General features: G+C 46.7%; 1 pseudogene; it reads right to left on the reverse strand.

Moving 5' to 3' along the window:
* Positions 1 to 1,380: 1,380 nt before the first annotated feature.
* Positions 1,381 to 3,866, reverse strand: LOC101272868 (dixin-like; annotated as a pseudogene).
* Between the last annotated feature and the right edge of the window lie 7,181 nt (positions 3,867 to 11,047).

Raw genomic sequence — 11,047 nt, forward strand, 5'->3', positions numbered from 1 at the left:
AGTTGGGCCCCAGTCATAGTGAGTCCCACGCATCACTCAGGCCTGACATCACCCAGGCACCTGAAACCACAGGAATGAGAAGAGACCGCCTCCCCGACCTGCCCACCCGCCGCAGGCTGAGGCCTGGGAGAGCGAGCACATTTCCTGCTCTGAAGCACTTACTGGGTGCAGGGGTCCACTGCCCAGCTGATGCCCCAGTCCCAACCAGAGATCCCTCCCCGGGCACCGAGGCAGCATGCTGACAGGGAGTGGGATACCTGTGGGACACCTTGGTGGACCTGGGGTCCAGGAACCCCTTTCCCAGCCAAGCCAGGCTCCTCCAGGAGAGCTGGGCGGGCTTCCTACAGGCTGCTCTCAGGGACTGAGTGGCCATGAAGCAGGGGCCTGGAAGCCCTCAATAAATACTGGCTGGAGGAATGAATGAACAAATGGTGGTTCCCAGGGGTGGTGCTGGCTGGCTCCAGGGAGCCTCCCAAGGGTAAGTGCATGGCTGGTAAGTGCACAATCTTTTCTGAATCTCACTTTCCTCCTTTCTAGGAATGACCCCACAGAGTCATGCCAATGAAATGTGGCAGTGTGCCTGGTGACTGGTCCCTGGCCCCTTTTGGGTACTCACGAAGCGATAGGTGTCTCCTCCCTGAGAGCTGACACCTGCTCTGAGCCCCTTCCACAGCTACCCCTGGACCAGCTATCGTGGAGCGGCAGTAATCCTCAGGTTCCCATTCTGGAAGCATGAGTCAAACCCAAGTCCTGGAGGAGGGAGGTCACACTGGGGTCAGTTGGTGGACCCAGGCAGGAGCAGGCACATGTCTGGCTGCTACCTTATCATAATGCGATGCCCGTTGCCAGTAACCGGATCTCAGGAGCTGGAAAGGCAGACCCCTGGGGCTGAATTGAGTACCCCCGGGTCTGTGGGCTGAAGGTGTTGTTGATGTGGGTTTTGTGATATGTAGGTGCTCTGCAGATAGAACAGGCTGAAAAGGACCCAGCTAAGCCCTAGAAGGCTTTGCTTTCATAGCTGCTGCTGCTGGGGGTGTGGCCTCTGGTCCTGGGGCTGGGCCCGGCCTGGGGGTGGCCTTATCTCTATCAGAGCTCCTGAATCCAGCTTGTGACGTCCAGAGCCCTGTCTTGGTTCCCCGAGAGCCTCTCTTCTTCATCTAGATATCAGTGATCTCCAATGAAGACCCAGATGAACTTTCTCTAGGCTTTGGTGAATATCTGAGATGTGGAAATTCCTACTTTGAACTCTCTCTCCTATACCCGTGACTCTGGGCAGGGGGTCTGCCCTTCCCTGTCTCTGTAAAATTTGACCGTTCAGCACAATGGACAGTGCCCATGTGTTGGGTGAGCTTAGGTGGAGATGAGCATCTCTAATTTTTTTTGCGGTTCGTGGGCCTCTCACTGTTGTGGGCTCTCCCGTTGCGGAGCACAGGCTCCGGACGCGCAGGCTCAGCGGCCATGGTTCACGGGCCCAGCCGCTCCGCGGCATGTGGGATCTTCCCGGACCGGGGCACGAACCCGTGTCCCCTGCATCGGCAGGCGGACTCTCAACCACTGCACCACCAGGGAAGCCCGAGATGAGCATCTCTTGCAACATTCAATATATATATATTTTTTTCTTACTTAATTATGGTTTTAGCGTAGTATATAGCACAATATGGGCAGCCCTTTTTCAATCCATTCAACAATTCAGCACCATCCATGTCCAGTCCAAATAATTCCTGAAGAGTGGGTTTTCATCCTTGGTACCACCTTACGAGTTATTCTTGCTTTGCAATAGCTGCAAAGAAGCAAAAAAGCTGGTACCTCCACCTTGTCTGTGAGTACAAATGCTGGTACTCTGCTGCAACCACTGAGGCCAATTAAAATAATACTGTAACACACAGGAGTGATACATCCAGTTCCCAGGTTCCAGATAAGAGCAGCCATGCCCATATAGGAGGGGATCACCCATCCCCGTTGGTTAAGGCCTTCGGTTTGTTGCCCTCAGAGTAGAATAAAACACTGTGTTCCCACGGACAAGGAACTCCACAAGAACCCGTGGTCTACTTTTGGACATGGACTTTAAGGACCACACGTGCCAGGCACTTCTAGAAACAGGACTGGCCTACGGCCGTCACACTTGGAGAAGCTTCTGTTTTGGCAGCACAAACGAAAAACTTCTTAGTGTATTCTGGTTTTAGTCTCCTCTCTTGAGTGAAGCAGCCAGCGACTGCCAAGTTCCACAAGCCCTCAATCTAATGCTCAACGTTAATTCTCTCCATGGTCTTCTTACAGCCAGGCTACAATTTTCCCTTCCCATCCAGCAATGGCATCATCATCGTGGAAAGCCTCCTCCTTGACAGTGCCAAACTCGGGATCCAGTGCTTTGATGTGATACCGATGATTTCCCTCCCGGTCAACAGCTGCTTTAAAATCCTTCAGTGTCACCTCCCCCAACCTCTTCGGTATATTGACCATGAAGGGCGTAAGTGGTCGGTCAGTGAAATAGAGCACCTTCGTGCAGGCGCTGCTGACAGCTGGAGAGCTCTGTGAGTGAGGCAGCTTTGAATGCGGGGGCCAGGACTCCCGGTATTCACCACCTGCTTGAGTTCTGGGTGACTTGCCCCGAACCCTTCTGTCCTGTTTCCTCTGGGTCTCCATGGCGCGCGGGCGCTCCATGAGGCTGGAGATGCCCTGCTCCAAGCTGTCGATGGTGTGGTGCTGAGGGTCGTGGCCACTGTTGCGTAGGCTGCGGAGGGCAACCCGAACGAGCTGCAGGTCGCTGCTCCCTCTGTGAGCGACGGAAGCAGAGCCTTTTCCTGCCACTGGAAGGAGAAAACCGTTGCTTTGAGGGCTGTGACTGCTGCAGTGGGTCACCTCCTCTGCCTCTCTTCATACAGTGAGTCAAAAGCATGTCTTTGTGTTCCAGCTCCCGCTTCAGATCCACCTGCTGGTAAATGGCCTCAGAGAGTTTCCGAAGTGCTTCCTCCAGCTTGGCCTGGTACTGCTTCAGGAGGAGGTCCTTCTGCCCCAGTTCTTTTTTATATTCTCCCGAGAGCCGATTCCTCTCGTCTAGCTTCCTCTGCAGATCCACGTTCTGGTTGTGCAGCTCATCTTCTTCCACATTTGCCCTCAGCAGTTCTTGTCTGAGCTGAAGGACGGACGTGTCCCGCTGAGTCAGCCTCTGCTGCAAGGCATCCTTTACCCCCTGTAAGTTTCTGGCTTCTTGTTTATACTTCAGCAGCTCCTTCTTTAGGTCCTGATTCTCCTCCATACTCTGATCCAGACGACTTTGGATTGTAATCAGTTGTTCCTCGGGATTGACTCCTGGTTCACAGAGGGCCAAGGGCCTCTCCCGTTCATCTTCGGGTAAGGATCCCTTGAGCAGTAAGGCCTGTAATCCTGATATCATTCTCCTGGCTTCCTCCATTTCTTTTTCCAAATGTTCTTGTTGTTCCAACAGCTGTTCTTCCCATGAAGTCTCCAGATAGGGCCGGGGGCTGCCTGGTCTCCAGTCCCGGGATAATGGAGAGTCTGTCTCCTCTGTTTTGTTCTCTATTCCTTCAGAGGGAATAATCACGAAATCTGCCTTCTCCTCCGACTGGGTTATAATGGAGTCGCTCTTTGCACTGTGGATAGGACTGGGGGAAGTCAGGCATTTGACTTGCGTCCCTCCCACGGTCCCCCTCGTGGCTCCGGCTTCAGCAAGTCGGCTTCCCGGGGTGAAGTGGGAGGCTGAAAGTCACAGCGCTCCCCAATTCGGGCATGTCTCCCCGCGCTGAGGCCCGAAGAACGACTCCACGGGCAGGCCAACTACCAGAGCCGCTCGCCCCGGTTCCGAGAGGGAGGAGGGAGGACAGAGAAGCAGGCATCTCGGCCCCAGGGACGGGGATGCTCCCAGCTCTGAGGCGCGCTGTCCTGGCAACTCAGACACCGCAGCAGCCCGGCCTCGGCGGAAGCCGCCTCCCCTCGCAGGCTGCGGTCCCCGGCAGCGGCATCGTGGTCTCCGTGGCCGCGCGGCTCCGGTCGTGCCCACGGGCGCAGGCATTTAAACCCATCTCCAACCCACCGGAGAAAACCAACATTCAATATTTTAACTACACTATGCACATCCCCCGTGCCTGGCTTCTTATCGCTAGGAGCCATTGCTTCTTTGAAGCTGGGAACTTACTGGTTTCTAAGGGCATGTAACTATGGCTTACCCATCTCTCAGTAACTAAACACACTCCAGACATTCACATACAACACGTGATTTGGGACGAGCTGCCTCAGAGAGCCTTTGCAGGTGGAAAAATGGAGGGAAGTTGTGTGGCGATGGGACTTATCTCTGCCACCTAGACATGCAATAAAAAGTCCATTAAATCTCTCTCTCTCTCTCTCTCTCTCTCTCTCACACACACACACACACACACACACACACACAGAGAGAGAGAAACAAAGCATTCACTGAGCACTGGCTGTGGCCCAGCCCTTATTAGGGACTGAGAAAGAGTGGATAAAACAGTGCCACTTGAGGCTGACTTTGCACAGCTCTTGCCTATAGCAGCTCATATTCAAACAGAGGAGATATGCATCGACAAACATTTATTTCTTTTCCATTCTTGGAATTTGCAGAACTCTCTCAGGGAAAACACTAAACCTATTAAAATATGCAAAAAATGAAGCAGCAACTTTGCTGGGTAGCAAAAAACCCAAACCTCACAATCCCTCAGTGACTGGAGGCTGGGACACCTGCTTCAAAGGCAGCCCTTTCCTGGTTCCCCTGTCTACTGTACCAGCAGGGTCCTGCCCACTGCTGCTGGGGACACAACACTGGAGAATGGCATAGAGGTCCAAGGACAACAAAGTTTGGTGACTTTTTATGGATTAAATATATATTTATTGGGACTTCCCTGGTGGTGCAGTGGTTAAGAATCCGCCTGCCAATGCAGGGGACACAGGTTCAAGCCCTGGTGTGGGACAATCCCACATGTCACAGAGCAATGAAGCCTGTGCGCCACAACTACTGAGCCTGTGCTCTAGAGCCCGCGAGCCACAGCTACTGAGCCCGTGTGCTACAACTACTGAAGTCCACGCGCCTAGAGCCCGTGCTCCACCACAAGAGAAGCCACCGCAATAAGAAGCCCACGCACCGCAATGAAGAGTAGCCCCTGCTCACCGCAACTAGAGAAAGCCCACATGCAGCAACGAAGACCCAATGCAGCCAAAAATAAATAATAAATAAAATAAATAAAATTGAAAAAAAAAAGCACTTTGTGGAAAGACACTTTGGGACCATGTAAGTATCCTGATCCTCACCAAACTTCCTCCACGAGCATCATTGATGTTTCTTGGTTTAATTATTACCATGATGGTTGACAAATCCAGGATTACTTCTACATTTATTAGTTGGCATCTTCTGTAGGGGGAAAAAAACCCTTTCTCTACTCCACATTTATTTATTTATCTATCTATCTATTTATTTATTTATTTATATTAGTATAGACTCAGGGATCCCTATTTTATTTATTACTTATTTATTTATATTAGTATAGACTTGGGGATCCCTATTTTATTTATTATTTATTTATTTGTTTATATTAGTATAGACTCAGGGATCCCTATTTTATTTATTATTTATCTTGAGGCTCAGATTATCTCAGCTTTGGCCAGTGGGAACCCCTTCAAGCTGGCTTCTGTGTCCTTTTGATATAGTCCCTCCATCCTTTAAGCACTTCCCAACTTTCTGGAACGAGATGGTCCTGACTCATCTTGTGATTTATCTGTCCCAGCCCTAGAATTTGTCATTTCTCAGAGGCAAATTAGTTTCTTTTAGTGGAGGATGGTATCTAGAAACCAAGATCTGGGCAGTAGTTATGCTTACAGCTTTTGAAACGTTGTCAGTGATTTTCTGACTCTTAAGCCAGGAACAGAATGTTACCTTCAAGCTTTAACCTTCTGGACTAGTGACTGCAAAACCTGTTCAGGTGGTGGGCAACGTGGACATAATGAGACTTTTTTTTTTTTGCGGTACGCGGGCCTCTCACTGCTGTGGCCTCTCCCGTTGCGGAGCACAGGCTCCGGATGCGCAGGCTCAGCGGCCATGGCTCACGGGCCCAGCCGCTCCGTGGCATGTGGGATCTTCCCGGACCGGGGCACGAATCCGTGTCCCCTGCATCGGCAGGCGGACTCTCAACCACTGCGCCACCAGGGAAGCCCCTGGCTCTTTCTTGACAGGTTTCAAATAAGAAGTGTCTAGCTAGGCTGAGGAATTGCTGATTGGAGAAATTCCAGCTAGAATGTTTGGCTGCTGTATGTTCCATGAAGTTAAGGGCATCTCCTGGAGATGGGAATCTATTTTAAATAGTGTGTCTTCATAAATTCACACAAATATTTTGTCTGTTTGATGCATTAAATGGCCAAAGAACAACTTTCATTGGAACTCTATTAAACCAACATCAGTGAGCACCCACTGAGGGTCAGATGCTGGATTAGACAGTGGGGAAATTTGACAGAGTATCACCTGTCCTTACTCCGGCAGGTCCCACTGTCTACTTGGGGGAGTCACCTGTGGAAAGAAATAAATATGGCAGATTGAACACACATATTTACTCTCTGAAACTCACAAAAACTGCAGTGAAGTTTGTTTGGATAAAAATACAGTTGGTTGTTTTGAAAATGAGAATTCATTTCAACATGATTGATATATTATGGAACGATTTGAGCCTAATGTGAATTTCACATTTGCTTTTGCACGATTTTATATGTAAGGCACATGGGTGAATGTGGATAACTGAGCCACGTAGAAATACACAAAACGCACACAACTCAAACAACTACCACCTGCCTCAGTTCACAACCCACACCCATCCACATTAGCTGTTACAACTTTCCATCAAATTTCAGGTAACCCTCCTCCAGCTAATAACATACAACTCACAAGAACTTCACAATAACTCAAGCAGCAACCCTTCCGGTGCCCATGTCCACAAGCAAATGTCAAGTCTTTTTCCAGGTAAAACGCTTTATTTATTGTAGTTGTTATGTATTTCTTAGCCATTTAATATGTGTAAAACTGTGCTACTGTTTTTATTAGGCTCCTATCTTTTTAGCGAGTCACTGATGACCTTTTTGGGTATTGTGTCCCTAACCCCTTTTCCCCTCCATAAGCTCTGTGGTTTTTTGTTTTTTTTTTTTTGCCGTACGCGGGCCTCTCACTGTTGTGGCCTCTCCCGTTGCGGAGCACAGGCTCCAGACGCACAGGCTCAGCGGCCATGGCTCACGGGCCCAGCCGCTCCGTGGCATGTGGGATCTTCCCGGACCGGGGCACGAACCCATGTCCCCTGCATCGGCAGGCAGACTCCCAACCACTGCGCCACCAGGGAAGCCCAGCTCTGTGGTTTTGTTGCATGATTTTGCACAGTATGGAGATAAAAAAAAACTTTTGTTTAAATTGACGTATAGTTGATGTACACATAGTACTGTGATTTTCAGGAATGTGTATATCATGTTATAGCAGAACTGTTGTGTGTAAGACAAAGAAAACAGCAAGGGTTAAGGCAGAACACTTCTGGAAGCTAGAAAATAGAACAAGTTGTAACTAACTGTGAGCTAATAGAAAAATAAATATATTGATCTCTGCCCCCCAACCTCCCATTCCTGGCACAGAGCTCCTAAAACCCTCATAATTCCCTAAGGGATAATAGCCTTAGGAGCATCTTTTGTTCTAATATTTGGTCTTTGACCCTGTCTCTGACACAGGGCTGCTAAAACCCTTGTAAATTCCTAAGTGATAAGAGCCTTAGGAGCATCTTTTGTTCTTTTCAGGAGGCTCTGGGTGAGCTCCATGATGGCAAGCCATGAATAGAAGCTTGGAATTTTTATCTCCACCCCCCGCATCTTCCAGAGAGGGGAGAGGGGTTGGAAATGGAGTTAATAATTGATCACACCTATGTGAGGAAGCCTCCATAAAGTCCCAAGAGAAGGGGGTTTGGAGAGCTTCTAAATTGCTGAAAACATCCATGGATGGGGCTGGGGGAGTGATGCAACCCAACTCCACGGGGACAGAAGCCCTTGCTCCTGGGACCCTCCCACCCCTTACCCCATGTATTTCTCATCTGGCTGTCCACTGTATCCTTTATCACACCCTTTAATAAACTGGTTAACATAAATGTTTCCCTGAGTTCTGTGAGTCACTCTAGCAAATTAATGGAACCTGGGGAAGGGGTCGTGGGAACCTCAGATTTATAGCAAATCAATCAGAAGCACACCTGACCACCTGGACTTGTGACTGGTGGCTGAAGGGAGGGGGCAATTTTGTGGGACTGAGCCCTTAATCTGTGGGACCTGACCCTATCTCTAGGTGGATAAGTGCCAGAGTGGAGTAAATTGTAGGACATCTGGATGGTGTTGCAGAATTGCTTAGTGTGGGGAAAACTTCCCGTACATTTGGCCACCAGAAGTGTCAGAAGTGAAGTGTTCTGTGTGAGTAGTAAAGGAGACACATGGGAGGAGAACTCTAGGTTTTTAAATACACTATCTTAGACCCAAGAAAGTTGACTCTTAAGCCAGCTGGGAGAAAGAAGGCATCTACAGAGAGAGAGCTTCAGAAATCTGCATGGATTCTCCTTGGGTCCATGGTTGAGTAACCAGTCTTGTATGTGTAGAGTGATACTCCATGAGGTTAGGCAAAGAATGACTGGGGAGTTGTAAGCTGAACGATTTTCAGAGCTCATTCAAGTTAGAACCAATCAGAGAGGAGAGTCCTTAATAAACACCCGGGGCACTCAGCAGAGACCCCAGAAGGATCATGTGCTAGTGGAAAGCCCAAGGTAGTCCAGAGTAAAGACTACTCTGAACTTACCCTAACAGAGCTTAACGCTGGGGCACTTAAGATACCTAATTCCAAGACTTAATATAAAGCTACTGTAATTAAGACAGTATGATATTGGCAAAAGGATAGACACATAGACCAATGGAATGGAATAGAATCTAAAAATAGACCCACACATATATGGTCAATTGATATTTGACAAAGACAAAAAGGCAATTCCATGGAGAAAGAATAGTCTTTTCAACACAGGGTCCTGGAAGAACTGGGTATCCATTAAAAAAAAAAAAGAATTTGATGCAGTACACAAGAACGAACTATAAATGGATCATAGACATTAACATAAAAGGTAAAACTATATAACTTCCAAAAGAAAACATAAGAGAAAATCTTTACAATTTTGGGGTAGACAGAGAGTTCTTTGCTAAGACACAAAAAGCATGAAGCATAAAAGAAAACATTTGATAAACCGGACTCCATCAAAATAAAACCTTTTGCTTTTCAAAAGACATCATTAAGTAAATGAAAAGTCAAGTCAGCCTGGTAGAAAATATTCATAGTTTATATATTTGACAATGGACTCGAATGTAGAATACAGAAAGAACACTTACAACTTGGTAAGAAGACAAATAGCCCAGTTTAAAATTAGATTATTTGATCATACACATCACAGAATAAGATGCATGAATGGCTGGTAAGCACATGAAAATATGCTTAATGTTATTAATTATTAGGGAAATCAAATTAAAACCACAGTGAGATCCACCAAACCCCCATTAGAATTATTGATAATATCAAGTATTAGTGAGTGTGTGCAGCAACTAGAATGCTCATGTGTTGCTGGTAGAAAAGTAAAATTGCATAACCACTTTGGAAAATCACATTGCAGTTTCTTATAAAGTTAAACATATATTTACTTATGACCCAGCAACTCCACTTCTAGGTATTTATTTACCCAAGAGAAATGAAAATGTATGTCCATAAAAACTGCATGTAGAAGAGCTTTCATATCAGGTATTCAATATAGCCCCAAATGGGAAAGAACTCAAATGTCCATAAAAGGCATGGATTGTGCTCTATTCATGAGATGGGGTGCTACTCAGCGATAAAAAGAAATGAAGGCTTACCCATGCAACAGCATGGATGAATCTCAAAAAATTTATGTGGAGCAAAAAGGCTAGACACTAAAGAGTACTTACTGTATAATTCTATTTATATGAAATTCTAGAAGAGACATCTATTCTATAGTGACGGAAAAGAGATGAGTGTCTGCTTGGGGACTAGGGTTGTGGGCATTGATTATAACGAGGCACGAGGAGATCCTTTGCGGGTAACGGGTATGTTCTATATCTTTATTTTGGTGGTGGCTACCCGAGTGTATACCTTTATCAAAACAGATCCAACTGTACACTTAAAATGGATGCATTTTATTGTATGCAAATTGTACTTCAATAAAATTGATTTAAAAAATCTAGAAGATTGGTTGAAATCTATTTATGAGCCATTGGACCTTGGAATCCCCTCCCCTCCTCAGAACAGCCAGACACTGTTCCCCCCCACCTCCACAGAGGACTTCAGTTTTATTCTCTGGAGTTGGTTAAAGAGAGGGTCTTTATAACAAGGCACAGTAGGGCATAGACACCTTACTGAAAAGATGGTGAATGAAGTAAAGTTTACAAGCAAGTGCTGAGACCCCCAGCCCTCTTCTCTCATTTGGTTTCCAGAATGATAGAAGTCAGACTTACAGATTCCAGGAAGGGGTTTGGAAGATTTTTCTGACCAGCTGCAAAGGAAAGACCCAAAACACTGTTACTGGAATCTTTCCATGTGAATAGCTTAGCTAGCTCACTCTACAGAGAGCTTAGCATTGACATGCTTCATGCATGCTCATGGAGCTGTTAGTGCTGCCTCTGGAAATGTGAGTAATCAGTCACGGACCGATAGTCATCTGAGAAGAGCCTCCAACATAAAAACTGAAACTCAGAAAACAAACAGGAAAAAAAATCTGGAGGAAGCAGAGACTAACTAGGGAGATGAAAATATTAAAAATAAAAATCTCCCTTTTATTAATATTTTCAAAGAAAAAGAGAAGATAGATTATTCTTGAAACAAGAACAGGATACAATAAAAAATGCCTAGTTAGAAAAAAAAATCAGCCCTTGGAAATATAAAAACTATGATAGCAGAAATGAAAACTTGTGTAAATTATTTTGAAAAGAATATGAAGGAAGTCTAGAAAATAGAGAAAAAGGGTAA

Source organism: Orcinus orca, chromosome 11 (genome assembly GCF_937001465.1).
Source record: "Orcinus orca chromosome 11, mOrcOrc1.1, whole genome shotgun sequence".
Taxonomy (NCBI): Eukaryota; Metazoa; Chordata; class Mammalia; order Artiodactyla; family Delphinidae; genus Orcinus; species Orcinus orca.